Source organism: Apium graveolens, chromosome 8 (genome assembly GCF_009905375.1).
Source record: "Apium graveolens cultivar Ventura chromosome 8, ASM990537v1, whole genome shotgun sequence".
In the NCBI taxonomy this organism is placed as follows: domain Eukaryota; kingdom Viridiplantae; phylum Streptophyta; class Magnoliopsida; order Apiales; family Apiaceae; genus Apium; species Apium graveolens.
Window position 1 is genome coordinate 236,668,244 of NC_133654.1, and position 15,051 is coordinate 236,683,294.

Sequence of the window (15,051 nt, forward strand, 5' to 3'; positions counted from 1 at the left end):
TGCACCCTATAGGTTTTACCCCTTCGAGTGGATCAACTAAAGTCAATACTTTATTTTGATACATGTATTCCATCTCGGATTTTATGGCCTCTAGCCATCTCTCGGAGTCTGAACTGTTCATAGCATCATGGTAGGTGAGAGGCTTATCATTATCTGTAAGCATCACATCACCATCTTGAGTCAAAAGAAATTCATAATTTCTCCCGGGCTTATGGTGAATCCTACTAGATCTACGAATAACCTATGTTTCGTGGACGAGATTACTTTCAACATTTTGATGTACATCCTAATCTTATTCCAACTCTGGTTCAATGTTATCATATGGTTCTCAATCTTCATCGAGATGTATTGTCCTCCCACTGATTTTCTTAGAAAGTTATTCTCCCTCAAAAAATACAGTGGCCCAAGTAACAAACACTTTATTTTCGGAAGGATTATAAAAACTATACCCTAGTCTCACTTGGGTATCCCATGAAATAACATCTATCTAATTTTGGTCCAAGCTTGTCAGAGGATAAACATTTTATAAACGCTTCACGTCCCTAAATTTTCATAAATGACATGCTATGATGTTTATCAGTCCATATCTCATATGGAGGCTTTTGAACCGCTTTAGTCGAAATTTGGTTAAGTGTATATGCAGCCGTTTCTAGAGCATAACCCCAGAAACTGAATGGAAGATCCGTTTGACTCATCATCGATCGCACTATGTCCAACAAGGCACGATTTCTCCTCTCATAATTTATATTCCATTGAGGTCTTCCAGAAGGAGTAAGTTATGATACTATCACACTCCTTCAAGAAACTCTTCAAATTGAGGTTTAAGTATTCTCCTCCACGATCTGATCGTAAAACTTTTATACTTTTCCCTTGTTTTCTTTTCTACTTCGGCCTCATATTCTTTGAACATTTCAAAAGAAACGGATTTGTTCTTCATAAGAAACACATATTCATATCTATTGAAATAATCAATAAATGTTATGAAGTAGTATAAGCCCCCTGCCATCATACGCATTAGACCACATACATCATTATGTATAAGTCATAATCGTTCGATGGCTCTTTCACCTGATCAGGTAAAAGAAGCTTTAGTCATTTTGCCAATAAGACAAAGTTTGCATCTTCCATATGATTTAAAATCAAACTTATCCAAGTATTCATCTATATGTAACTCAGAATTATGTTTCTCATTAATATGGCTTAACGATAATGCTAGAGGTAATATTTGATTTGAGTCAACTTAGAACATATAAATTGTTAACTAATTGTGCAACATTATAAGACTTATCATTGAAATAGAATAAACAACTAAAGGCAGGCATGTAATAACAAGTTCTCAATCTCGCCTTATGAGCAACATTAAGTGTCGAGTTCCTTCAACTAGAGCAACAACTTTTGCTCCAATTCTAACCCTATACCTGAAGCTTGACCATTGCTAGTCTTCTTCTTTAAATCTTCCAAATAAGTTCGATAATTTAACTTCCATTCATCCAGTTATTTCCACAGAAATAAAAATAATCTCCTTTAACAACACCAATATTAGGCTTTAAATTCCCTTTGGGATTGGACTTTGGTTTGCCACCGAATAAGATCAAATCTTCACCTTGTATGTCTACTTTCCTTTCCCATTTGTATTCCATGTGTACATCATCAATATGGATGTAATTCATGCTTTACCCTGTTATTTTCAGCAGTTCTAAACATGCTTAACAACTTAGTGAGTGTTCTGTCTATCTCATTCCTTTTGTTCTTGACAAACTGAGAATATAAGTTGTTCAAAGATCGTTTGATCAAATCAAGCTGAGTCTCTAGACCATTCTTGAAACCCAAAATATCAAGGTACATATGCCTATCATCTTTAGAACATGTGGTCCAACCGGATATGATCCTCCCATTAATGCAAAAGTATGGTGCCTTATTATTGTCAAATCTTTCTGATGAGCCTATCCTTCAAACATCTTTTGAAGGTGCTCAATCATATCATAAGCATCATTACGCTTTTGTTACTCCTAAAGCTCAGCACTCAAAATTACAAGCATGAGACATGAAACATCAATTACATAATTAATTTGCTTCTGGTAAGCATTTTATTCTGCACATGTTTCATTCTCAGCTAGAAGAAATAAGGGAGGGGTTTAAGTGACATCCTTGAACCCGAGGACAATCCTCAAGTTCCCATGTCAATCGAGGAAATTATTTCATGTCAGCTTGTCCTTCTCAAGGACTGTTACATAGAAAAGTTAATTGTGTTATTTGTCATTTGATATCTACAATATTAAAGTGCATAAAATGACTTAGTCTACAGATGATCATTTAATTATATTCAAGTGATTATTCATATATATATTCACAATATATATCTCCCACTATTTTTATCAAATCAATAGCTCTAACTATTAATTCGGAAAAAATATCTTTTATATCCTTTCTAGTGAGCCAAGATCCATATTTCATCATGTGTTAGGTCAGCTTTGGCTTTTCTCCTAAAAAATTATTATTTAGGTAGACAACATTTGTTAATTATATCAACTATATAACTCTTGGATAGCTTGGTGGAACAATATTTGTTCATATTTATCTAATAAATCTCGCCAAACTCTATGCCTCTAAGTTCACAATCCTATTGTGATAACTTAGTTAAGTCAAACCCAATAGTCAAAAAGTATCAATATGCTTCAACACATCTCCCACGATAGATAGGAGTACTTCGCTTTGGTGAACCCAGTCCTGGTCGATCTAGGGGTTAACGCATTGGACTCATTGGAAGGCATCTGATCAACTTAATATTAACTTTAGGGTTTTGTTAGTTTTAAAACGATCATGATCCCATCATAAAGAGATTCCCAATTTTTCCTTGAATAAAATACTTAAAATCAATATTCATCAATGGTTTGATTTCCAAGTATTGAGGGAGTCACAACGGTCTCGCTTAAAACCCACAACCTTACAAGTTCAATGAACTCGCTTTTGACAAAATCGCCCCATGTCAGAAACAAAGAAAATTTGTATTTTATTCCGTTTTTCATAAACACGAGAATCTCATAATCGATTGTTCATTTTAAAATCTTAAATCATTACAGATTTAATCTTGTGTAGCAATCATGGCATGGGTGTCGTATCTAATACATACATCCTTAATCTAATTAAGCATGCATCTTTATAAACTACTCTACACATACATTCATCATATGCGCATATATATGTAAAGTGCAATAAACAAACATGGTTGGTTATGGCTTCATCCTATGTCATCTTTATCAAGCTAATGACAAAGATCTAGGTCAATTTAAGGGGGAAAATAAATACGGCTAACTATTACATGTCTTCTTTCTTGTATTGCTTCCTTGGATGGCCTCCGTGTGGGATTACCCTTGATCTTCAAATCTTCATGTCTTCATGTACATTACAAGAATGAAATATTAAAAATAATGTAATGAACTTACAAGAAGAACTCGAGTTACATTCGAGATTTAATAATTACAAGATTAAACGACATGCAAGCTGTATTTGAAAAACCAAAACCATTAACCTAAGGTCATAAGCCATAACCATCCACCATGTTCAATTAACACAAAATAACATGTTAAAATACATAATTTGATCTTAACATATCATACCCATCATGATCTAATCATAGAAACCAAATATTGAATTAAATCATAAAACTAGAAATTAAATCTGATAACATTAAATCGCATATTACAGGGTCTAAACGACGTCAAACGCCTTACAGATCAGTCGATGATAACTTTATCTATCAGTAACGTTCAGACCCTCGATTTCATATGAAATAGCGTATTCGTTCGCCAAAATCGGACACCAGACAAATTTTAGCAAATCCGCTGCATCCGATTCAGAATCGTATCAAATATGATTCTTATAATAAGAACAAACAAACACATGTATATATCAGCATATATACAGATTATATAATCATCATATGATTATACAACTCTCATGAATATCATATATTCAAAACATATATATACATACGCATATATAAATATAACAACATGTAAAACATACAAAATCGCATACATAACAGTCATGGAATATTGTATACATGTTATCATCATAAAACCAGTAAACACATAAATGAATTAAACACTTTTCGCAAGTAGCTCTGATGCCATTGTTGGGTTTCGAGCACATAAACGCAACGGAAACAGTAATTAAAACGTAAAAAAAATCAAAATTTTTGAAACCTACCGCAGGATCCATGCGAAAAATAAATATTTAATTCGTAGATCAGATTCTTTACCTTAAGAAGCTTTACAAATTGGTTGACTAATGGAGATCCAAAGCTTGTTCAATCACCATGCATCCCGCTCTCGCGATCTACGCTCTATCGGTATCCACACGAATGCTTGAACTCAAGGATTGAATGTATACTAGCACAAACTCGTTTCTTCTTGCTCTCTCCATCTTCTCCCTTGGTGGCTAGGGTTTTAATAATAGTCTTGCTTGCAAAATCAGCCACACAATAGATATTATATAGAGAGTAGAACAACGAATAATAACTCTTAACTAATTAGGAGTTATTATTAATTCAAAATTTCTATTTTTATTATAATTAAGTCTCACTTAATTATTTAACAAATAAATTTCATAATTAATATTAGTAAATTTGAATATCAATATTTATCTAATTAATTAAGTCATAGTTAATTAATATTATAAATAATTCGAATTACTTTAATATAATTTAAATCTAATTTAAATTAAATAATCATTCAAGCATTCTTAGTGTGTGACCCTATAGGTTATTATTACATTGACAACGAATTTTAAATCTAATTTAAAATCGTAAACAATGAGCGGCATCTAGTAATACATCATTGCTACCCAACTAATAATAATTGAATCGGTGATCGATTGAACCTTTTATGAATAATGTACAATGTAATATAATCCCTTTAACCACATATTATAGATTAAACTAGAGGCGTGTAATGTGTCATCCTCATCAATATTTAATCCAGGTTTCCTTGATCAATGAGTAGACTATCATATCAAATCAACATTTGAGCGTGGCCACGCATTTCGTAGTCTAGCTCACACAAGGGGCCAATAATATTACTCCTAAAATAGGAGGGTTAAATCCCTTCTAGATCATTCATATTTCTCATACGATTCATAATATACCCAATATCCACTTTTATCATTACTCGGTCAAGGATAACTTTTAATAGAATCAATTTATATTAATTCTTATATAGAAATATAATGACTTCAGGTCTAAGGACCATTACATCATTATCACTGTGAGAATTACTTATGACACAACAGACATGTAGAATCTCACATCGGGTCTGTCCAGGACCATGTACACTTACATCTGCCTGTGTCTTTGACTTTAGTATCACTATACCTATGATCAATGATATGTGATCATCAGTCAACAAACACACTGGTCTTAATGCATTATTATTGTCCCTTAATAATAATACTCGACTAGGGACCTTTAGGAATATTGATACTATTATCGTAATGTCATTTCTAAGTCACGTACTTAGAGATATAGAATTGCATATCATATTCCAAGGACATTTATTAATCTAACATTTATATCACGGTAAATTAAAAATTAATAAATTATAAAGGGAATAATCGATAGAACATAAATATTAATAATTCAAATGTCCTTAACTAAAACATCATATTGTTTTGTCTAGGGCACAAACACTAACATAATGAACATTGTATTAACTGTGATGCAATTGAAAAATGTTTTAAATTGCCTGAAAATAACACACTTGCTCCGCAAACAGACACTGATGTGAGTAACATGCTAGTGTCTATGGGTTATACTCTAACTGCCACTAAGTTAGGTGAAGTTAGGAGATTAGGCCTTAGAAAAGAATGGAGTTTCTTGTGTGATTCTTTTATGAAGGTGTTTTCTGGTAAAGTTAGTAACTTTGATGCAGTCACTAATTAACTTGTCAACATGCTTTATATGCTTCTTAGTGATAAGTACTTCAATTTTAACATTTCTGTTTTGTATAAAATAGGCAGTAAATTAGGGGATATTAAGAAGAGGTGTAAGAATATTTATTATGTTAGATTCTTTATGATGATAGCTAATTTTGTCTCTGAGAATCTCTCAATTGAGAACCCAACAAACAAGTTAGATTGTTGGGTCCAAGAGAGAAGAGTTATTGCTGACCTGAACAGGGCAAATCACCACAAGGATGTCCATCTTGTGTACATGCCAATCATGGAACTACCACAGGTAAGTGAGGTAAATATCTCTGTCCCTACTACGTCTCAACCACCCACTTATTTTAATAAAATATGGCAAAGGCATCTGTGATAGTGACCAAACAGATGCCTACCCAAGCCACAAAACCAAAAACTTCAAAATCCAAGTCAAAGAAATCCCCCTCTAGTCTCTCTCAAAAGAAGCAAGTTGTAACATCCACTAAAAACCAAGAGGGGAGTGTGAAGGGAAGTGAGTCTGGTGAGGGACAGGGTGAACATCAAAGGAGCCCTAAGAATAAGGATGGAGAGGTGAGTGCATCCTATCCTAGCCACACTACAGTTTCCCAAGAAACTGTAGTGCTTAATAATGATTTAAGCTCATTTCTAGTTGCATCCTCCCAAAAGGATGTGACTATTGAACAAAGCTCTCAGCCAAGAGCACAGGTCAAAAGGGTTAGGGACATAATCTCACCCCAAACCTATATTAGAAAAAAGAAATCAAAACCCCTTGGGGATACACAGGGTGCACACACTGTACCTACTGCAGTCAAAGACTCAGTTCATGCACCTTCTCAAAGTCAGATTGATGTGGCTCCTGTAAATGTGGAGTCACAGCCAAAATCTTTAGTAATAGAAGCACCTAACACACCAAACTCACCCATAAATTCTCTGGATGTTGATATGATTCACACATCAATTCCTGATTTTCCATCTCTAACTCTCTTGGAAGCCAAAATCTACAACAAGTGAGTATCATCTTTTAGATGATTTGTTGGCTCACTTGCCATTTCTTTCTAATTCTACTGAGAATACTGTGCAAAATCTCAAATCAATCACCACAGATTCTAAAGTAGTCTCTACTCCAAACTCTATCATTTCTACTATCTCAATGGATATTGATCATCCGTTGACTAGTGATTATATCTCGACGGATGTGCCTTACAGCAATCATCCGTTGATACTTTCAACTACTAATTCGATGGATGTTTCTCATCCATTGAATATCACTGCACCACTTCAAATTTCAACTAATGTTACAAATGCAGATGATCTAGTGGTTGTACAATCACTATTAGGAATGAGGGAAGGAAGTGAACAGAGTGAGAGGCTGATTTGGTCTCAGGTAAAAGGAGAGGAAAAGAGTGAAAATCTGTAATCAATTTCTTCCAGCTTGGAAAAAGTGAGTGAGTGGAGTCGCACCTTAGTAGGTGAAGGTGAGGGTGGGAAGCCAATGGGAGCCCTTGATGCAAAAACAGAGAGATTATGAGAGAAAAGCAGGTACAGGAGCTATAAGGATGGAAACCATTGCTAGTCAGTCAATGAATGTCAGTGATGCAGAAAAAGAGAGACTGTTTCAACAAGAATATCAAGCTGTAATAGATACATCTCCTTGGATGCTGAGACATTTGCTCATCCTGTTCCAGCATATCAAATCCTGGCTGGACAGGCAATGAGCAGACTAAAAGGACATTAAACTTGGTGCACACAACTGCTTCAATACAAAGGGCAAAGGATGTTATAACTGCCATGCCCTCCATATCTGGTAATGACTTTGAATTTGCTGCAGATTCAGTTGGGGATGATGGTGAGGATGATGATGAATTTGAAAGCATGTGCATAGGGGGAGATGTGATAAGTGGCATTTTATACCACTTAGAACGTCTTATAATGGCTTGAATTGGTGTCTTGAAATCAAGTATTTTGTGTATTTGATGCGTTTTTCTAGTGTTTATGTATTTCAGGGTAATAATTACATTTCTGGAGAGATTTCATCAAGAATAAGCCTTGGCATGTGTTTAGCATTGCAAGCGGGAAGTTAGGAGCTGATTGCAGCGAAGAAACGGGAGAAAAACATAGCAGTTTCCAGTAGGGATCTAAGCGTCCGCTCAGCTCTGCTGAGCGACTGCTCAGGAAGCTGAGTGCCTGCTCAGGAATGCTGAGCGGCCGCTCAGGGACGGAAAATTAGAATTATTATTTCGGACTCCTAGTTTTGTTTAACTTCCAACTTCTGAGATATCTAGGTATTATGGGATTCCTATATAAGTAGTTTTGAGAGACGTTTCACAAAGGTTGGATCGTAGTATTAATTGAATAGCGAGGAGATAAGGAAGAAGACCGTTTTAGCACACCGCAACGAAGAGGAAGCATATTTTCTTGTGATTCTTTATTTCGTTGTAACGTTGGATGCTAGTTTTCTTTACTTTGAACCTATTTACTCTTGTGACCTGCTCTGGTTTAATATAAGTAGTTTTAGTTATTATTCTCGTGTGTTATTATCATGTTTTCATATGAACCCATGATGACGATGAGTGCTATCATGGGCTAATCGTGATCATGGGGTCGTAACGGATTTACTATAGAATTCTTTAGTTAGTTGTTTAATACCTTAGTGTGTGATGATTGTATGATATCTAGTATTGGTTGTGCTTATTTGTCTTATGTGCGTCGCGAACATATAAGATAGGTTGTTAATCTCTTGTGAAGCGATGGTGGATCTTGAGATTTAGAACTTGCCATGCTAGCATAGGTTCATGTATGAGTATGCATGATTAGTGGGTAACTCTAACCATTTTATTCGCCCTATGTAATCAAAAGGAATAACTTGTGCTTAAATCGTTATGTTGTCAATTTCTATAACGCCCCCAAATCCGGGGTCAGAGGATTTGGTCGTCACTATGAAACCTCAATCTAAATCAACCTGTTTAATTAATAATTAAATGCCAGCGGAAGATATTTATCATAAATGACCCCAAACTACTCCAAGATCTTTTAAGGTTACAATTCTAGAAACAAGATATCCAAATTCCATAAATAAATTTTCACTTTCTTTTAAAACTCTTTACAATAATTCTCAATCTCAAAACTTAACCCACTAGTATAATTTCGAAAAGAAATATACTAGGCTCAACTATAAAATACACAATTATAGTATAATATAATATAAACAACTTTACACAAAAGGTCTTACACTAATTCGCAAACCCTGGACCAACCACCTTCCAAGAGCTTCTTCTTGCTTCCTCGAATTACGCGGCTAAACAGCAAGCTAATCCTCACTGGAGGTTAAATTTAAAAACAGGCAAGTATGAGCGAAAGAAATGCTCTGCAAAATCATTATGACATATATAGGGTCGTTTTGATATAAAACCGGCATCTGCATTAGAGCAGAACATTTAAAATCATAGTTGTTGAATCATAAAATTTTCAAAAGAACTTACACTAATTCGCAAACCCTGGACCAACCACCTTCTAAGAGCTTCTTCTTGCTTCCTCGAATTACGCGGCTAAACAACAAGCTAATCCTCACTGGAGGTTAAATTTAAAAACAGGCAAGTATGAGCGAAAGAAATGCTCAGCAAGATCATTATGACATATATAGGGTCGTTTTGATATAAAACCGACATCTGCATTAGAGCAGAACATTTAAAATCATAGTTGTTGAATCATAAAATTTTAGTTGAGGAATTCCAGATTTAATTCCTTAATTATATTCAAAACCAATTTGATATTTTTGAGCGAAATGCTTCAGCAATACTTTGAATCTTGACGAGAATAAAACTCGTAAAACAGTGTTTACGGAAATATCGTAAAAAATTCTAACATGAAACAATGATTATGGATTGAATCGTAAACTTTACTCAAAACTGAACTCTTGAAATTAATACTTATTTTCTTATCATATCAAATTAGATATCACTACGAACTTTGATGCTCACAACATCCCATACTGAAGTTAACACCAATCATCTGTACTAATACCACCATTGATATTTAACAACAAACTAAGTATTCTCAAAATAAGAAACTGAATCAAAACCACATTTCATCTTTTATCCAAAAACAAAATACTTAATAAATCATTCCTTGTAAGATGTCAAAAGCAATATAATAATTTAGATTGGAATCCTCGAACGACGGTGTGTTGCCGCCGATGATCAGCCGCGGAGCAACACCGATATGCCGAAGCATATCCAACTAAACAAAGGGGTACCCAAGGCACATATCGGCCTAACAAGGTGTTATATCCTGTATAACACATAGCTCATGCTGGACCGCCACCACGGCCTCTTACACAACCATCCAATCTTAAAACATTTTTATTGAAAGGGGTCATAATACTCGACACTCTTATAAATTTTATTCGCCCATTCACTTGGGCAGAAAACCAAAACAACGTCATCTTTCTCAAAATCCACAACATTTATAAATCCGATAATTGGATAAGTAAAATCACTTAGCTACTTTGAACATAGAATAGCGGAAGAATACTTGCATAAACAGAATTATTTAATTCAGTGATATGTAAAACATTTATCGATTCTAAACTGAGAATAGGGAAAGCAATACTTGCATGATACGATTCAAAATAAATATCACTTGAACAATAAGTGATGATAGAAATACTTGCCTCTGGGTTTTTAGCAGTTAGTCACACTCGCAAACACGCATCTATTCTGAAATTCTGTCTCAAGACATCACCGTCCTTTTTTTCAACACTTGACTGATATGCTGCTCCTGCGATTGTTAGAAGCCAGATACCCAATACCATTCCATCTCATTTTTTATCCAACGTCTTGTCCCGATCAACTTGAGAGATCCGCATCTATAATTAAAAGATATAACTTTAATTGTCTAAACGATAATCACTCGACGAACTGCGCGTCAAAATCCTATCATCTACCCATACGATAGCCCACACATAAATATAACAGACAATCACAGGACTCTTGATCCACATACACACATAATTCATATAACACGTAATCACATAACTCATGTATCACATAATTCATATAACACAGGACTCGGTACGTTTAAAACTGAAATTGGGTCAAAATACGATTTATCGATCAATAATCGATTTAGAATAACTTGTAAAACAAACGACCTTTCGAAACAAAAGGATTTGGGTCTCGAAAGTATTTTTATTGAAAGCGGAATATTTTTCTGAGTCTATACGCGTTCATTTCGTATTAAACGGACGAACGGTTTATTTATTATGAATTTTTGAACATTTTTCGGAATTAAAACGGGTCTCTGAATCATTTTATAATTAAATAGTAGGGCTCGAACACCTGAAAATAATTTTATAAGAATTATCGAGCCTGGAAAATAATTTAAAATAATATTTTAAAACTCGAAACTATTTTTCGGAATTTTTAAATCATAAGAAATAATTAACTCTAATTAAATAATCAACTAAAATTCATTAACTAAATAATTTGGATTTATTTTCGAATAATAATAAAAATAATAATTTTCAGAACTAAAAAAAATAATATTTTCTTGGAAATCGGACAGCACCTCCTCTATTTCTCGGACTGCCAGTCGATATCATATCGACACAACCAACAAAAATCAATACAATAATTTATATTTACGCGTATAAACACTCCAGAAATAAATAACATGGCTACCTGAACCAAAACTCGGACCAAAAGTGACTTCTCCAACAATTTCTAAAATTATGAAATAAATATATTAACACTAACATGCTATAATATACATAAGTACGAAGGCAAAATTTCGGAATCGTTACCCAAAATAAATTCTGATCAACCCGAAGAGAAAATCTGATGTCCGGAAAATATCTCCAGAAAAATCCGAAATTAATAGCCATAGACATATACATGCTAAGATGCCATGTGGAGTAATCACCACCGTCATACTCCTTTTTAATGTCCCGAAAATAAATTAAAACGGAAATATAACGGAAATATGCCCCGCATATTTTTTTTTTCAAAACCTTGCAATATATATACCTATGCGTAGGTATCAAAGCGTTGATCGTTTATATATATAATAATTGAAATTTGGATAAACGGTTTGTAAGATATGAATTTTTGAAAATTAAAAGTATATAAATATATCGAAGGAAAAGGGAGCGGAGTGATAGAGAGGAGATAGGAAGAAATTGAGAGTAGGTAGAGAGAGAAACGAGGGGGTGTGGTTTATGCAGGCAGCGCCTGCTTTTCTTTCTTTATTTTTTTTTTGCCAACCATCTCCTGCCACGCATCAAAGGCAGAAGGAAAACCTGACGCGTGTTTTATATTCCCTAACAGCCTGGTTGCGTTCCGCATGCTGCGCTTTGCCGAATCAATTTGCGAGTGAGAATAACCCGAAAAATTATCAAAATAGTTTTAAAATTCCCGAAATATTTTAAAACTAATAAAATTAAATTTTCATAATTTTTAAAGTCTTTTTGACTTGCGCGCTATACCCGCATTTTACAATTAACGAACCGAGCTGCACTTAAAACAAATTCAGAAAATCACGAAAATAGTCTTAAAATGTTACAAATATCCCAAAGTTTATAAAAATATAAATTTGGTAATTTTAAAATAATTTTTGAAACACAATTTATACACGCTTTTAGCAATTAAACGATTCAACGCGTGGGTAAAATTAATCCCAAAAATTCCTAAAATAATTTTAAAATTCTCAGAATATTCCAAACTTATATAAATATGAGTTTTGTAATTTTTGAAGAATTTGGAATTAAATACGGATTTTACAAATAAATGAAATCTAAAAAATCATATAGGGCTAAATAATTGATGAAATGTTGATTTCTAAATTTTATAAAATCCCAAAAATAATTATTGTAATCATAAAGTCATAAAAATAATTTTAAAGATACTTTTAAAGACAAAAACAAAATGATACGACTCAGTAATTAATAATACAAATAATCCTCAATCACAATTGAGTCCCACACAATTCATATTACATACAACACATAGCAGACCGAATATCCATCTAATCCCTAATATTACTAAACAAACCCAATTTACCGATATTAATAAAATGATCGGTTTTCAAATAAACTTTTGAAAATAATACATTTAAGTAAATATTTTTCAGAAATTAATAAGGATAGATATAACACTTAACAATTAGCACATTACCATTTAATAACACCAACTCGTAAAACAAGAATAAAATATCAACAATTTTATTCCTTCGTAATTAGAAAATCACCTAAACATATTCAAATAATAATAATAATAATTCTGAAAAATATGGGATATCACAATTTCTGTAGACATATAGGGACTCAACATAATTGATGCCTATTCAACTTCTATCTTAATTGTGGATGTTTGGTAGAATGGTATTAGTACAATGAAAGTTGGCTTTTATCAGTTTCATGTTGTTCGATTAATATCATCATTGTTGCATGCTAAGGGTAATAACAATGACTATTGAAGGAAGTAGTAATGAAGTTGTGATCTCATGTGTGTTTTAATATTGTTAATTTAAGTATTAATTAAGTGCTTAATTCTCGTAGTTAATTGTAGTTAATAATTAGTTAATCAAATCTAAGTGTTATTGTTTTAACATTGAGAAGTAATCATACATTGGTGAGTGAGTGTAATTGAACATAATTAGTCTGAGTCTTTGTGGGAACGAACTAGAAAGTATTCTATATTACTTGCGAACGCGTATACTTGCGTGTATTATTAGCGTGTGTTTTCGCCCTAACAAGATGCAAAAATTCCATCATGGATACTGCACAAGGAATGCTCTTATCACCATCTTCAATCCACGCTATTCAAGCTAATTCATGACACCCAAACAGCAATTCAAGCATCCACTAGTGCTAGCACCAAAAGACTACTTTCAGCTCACCCGAAATCTCTCCAATTACATAAAATTCAAGCTCTTCAACAAAGTCAAAATATGAATGCCATCAAACAGGAAATTGGTGAAATTAAACAAGATTTTGTAGCAAGGTTAGATGCTAGGCTTCTAGGCACCACAATGACAAAAATAGCTCAAAAGCTTAGAAAGGAAGCTGATTTAAACAGAAAAGTTGAGGCCATGGATTCAATACTGACAAATATGGAGAAATCAGTGGCCAAAATACTTGCACATCAAGAAACCCAGACTAATCTGCTACAACAGTTGATGGCTGCACAAACCTCTACTTCCACTCAACTTAATGCTAACAAAAAGGGGGAGAAAGACTTTATCATTCCAGTTAGCCAGGTGGAGTCAACAAGTGAGGGAAATAAAATGCTCAATATTCAAGTTAGCAAAGTGATTGTACCGGCAATTGCTTTCACTAAGCCACCAGCTCTTGACAACATTGATCTAATCAATCTAGCAGCAGCTAAGTTGGAGTCAAATGATAAATTGAAAAAGCTTGATATAGCAGCAGTTGGGTAAGAGCTAGATGCAAAGTGGAAGAAGCTTGATGAAAACATCAAGAAGAAGTTTGGTCCAATTGGGAAGCAAGACAAGGTCTTTTCTCACTTCTCTATATTGAGACAAATTTTAGCTAATGAAATGAGCCTAGGGAACATGGAAATGGGTCAACCCTCATCAGTCAAGTCTCCAAAGGCCAGTGTGATTTTTTAGCCAAAAAGAAATTATCTAAAGAATTCAGATAAAAATCCACTGGACCTATCCTATGAAACCCCTAGGCCGGATGATAAGAAGCTACTTGCAAGGTCTATTGCCTTATCCAAAGATCCTAGAGACATAACATCAAAGAATAGAATTGCTAAGATCTACAGGAATGGTAAACTAATCTGTGTGGTGGCTGGACATCCACAGTGTGCAGAAGCTAAGAAAGAAGAAAAGGTGAGGCTTAAACAACAACAAAAGAAAGCTGCTTTAGAAGCAAAGAACCTAGCCAAGAAACTTGCAACCACAGAAGTTACATTGCCTCCTGTGACAACTGAGAATCTAAATGAAGGAGAGCAAGAAAAATTAAAGCAGTCAAGGAAATTTAGGTACAAACTGAAACCCAAGAGGAAGTTGGATTTTGATGAAGATAACGAAGAATACATGCCAACCCAATCTACAACTTCAAGTCAACCAGCCATACCTACAGTAAAGGAG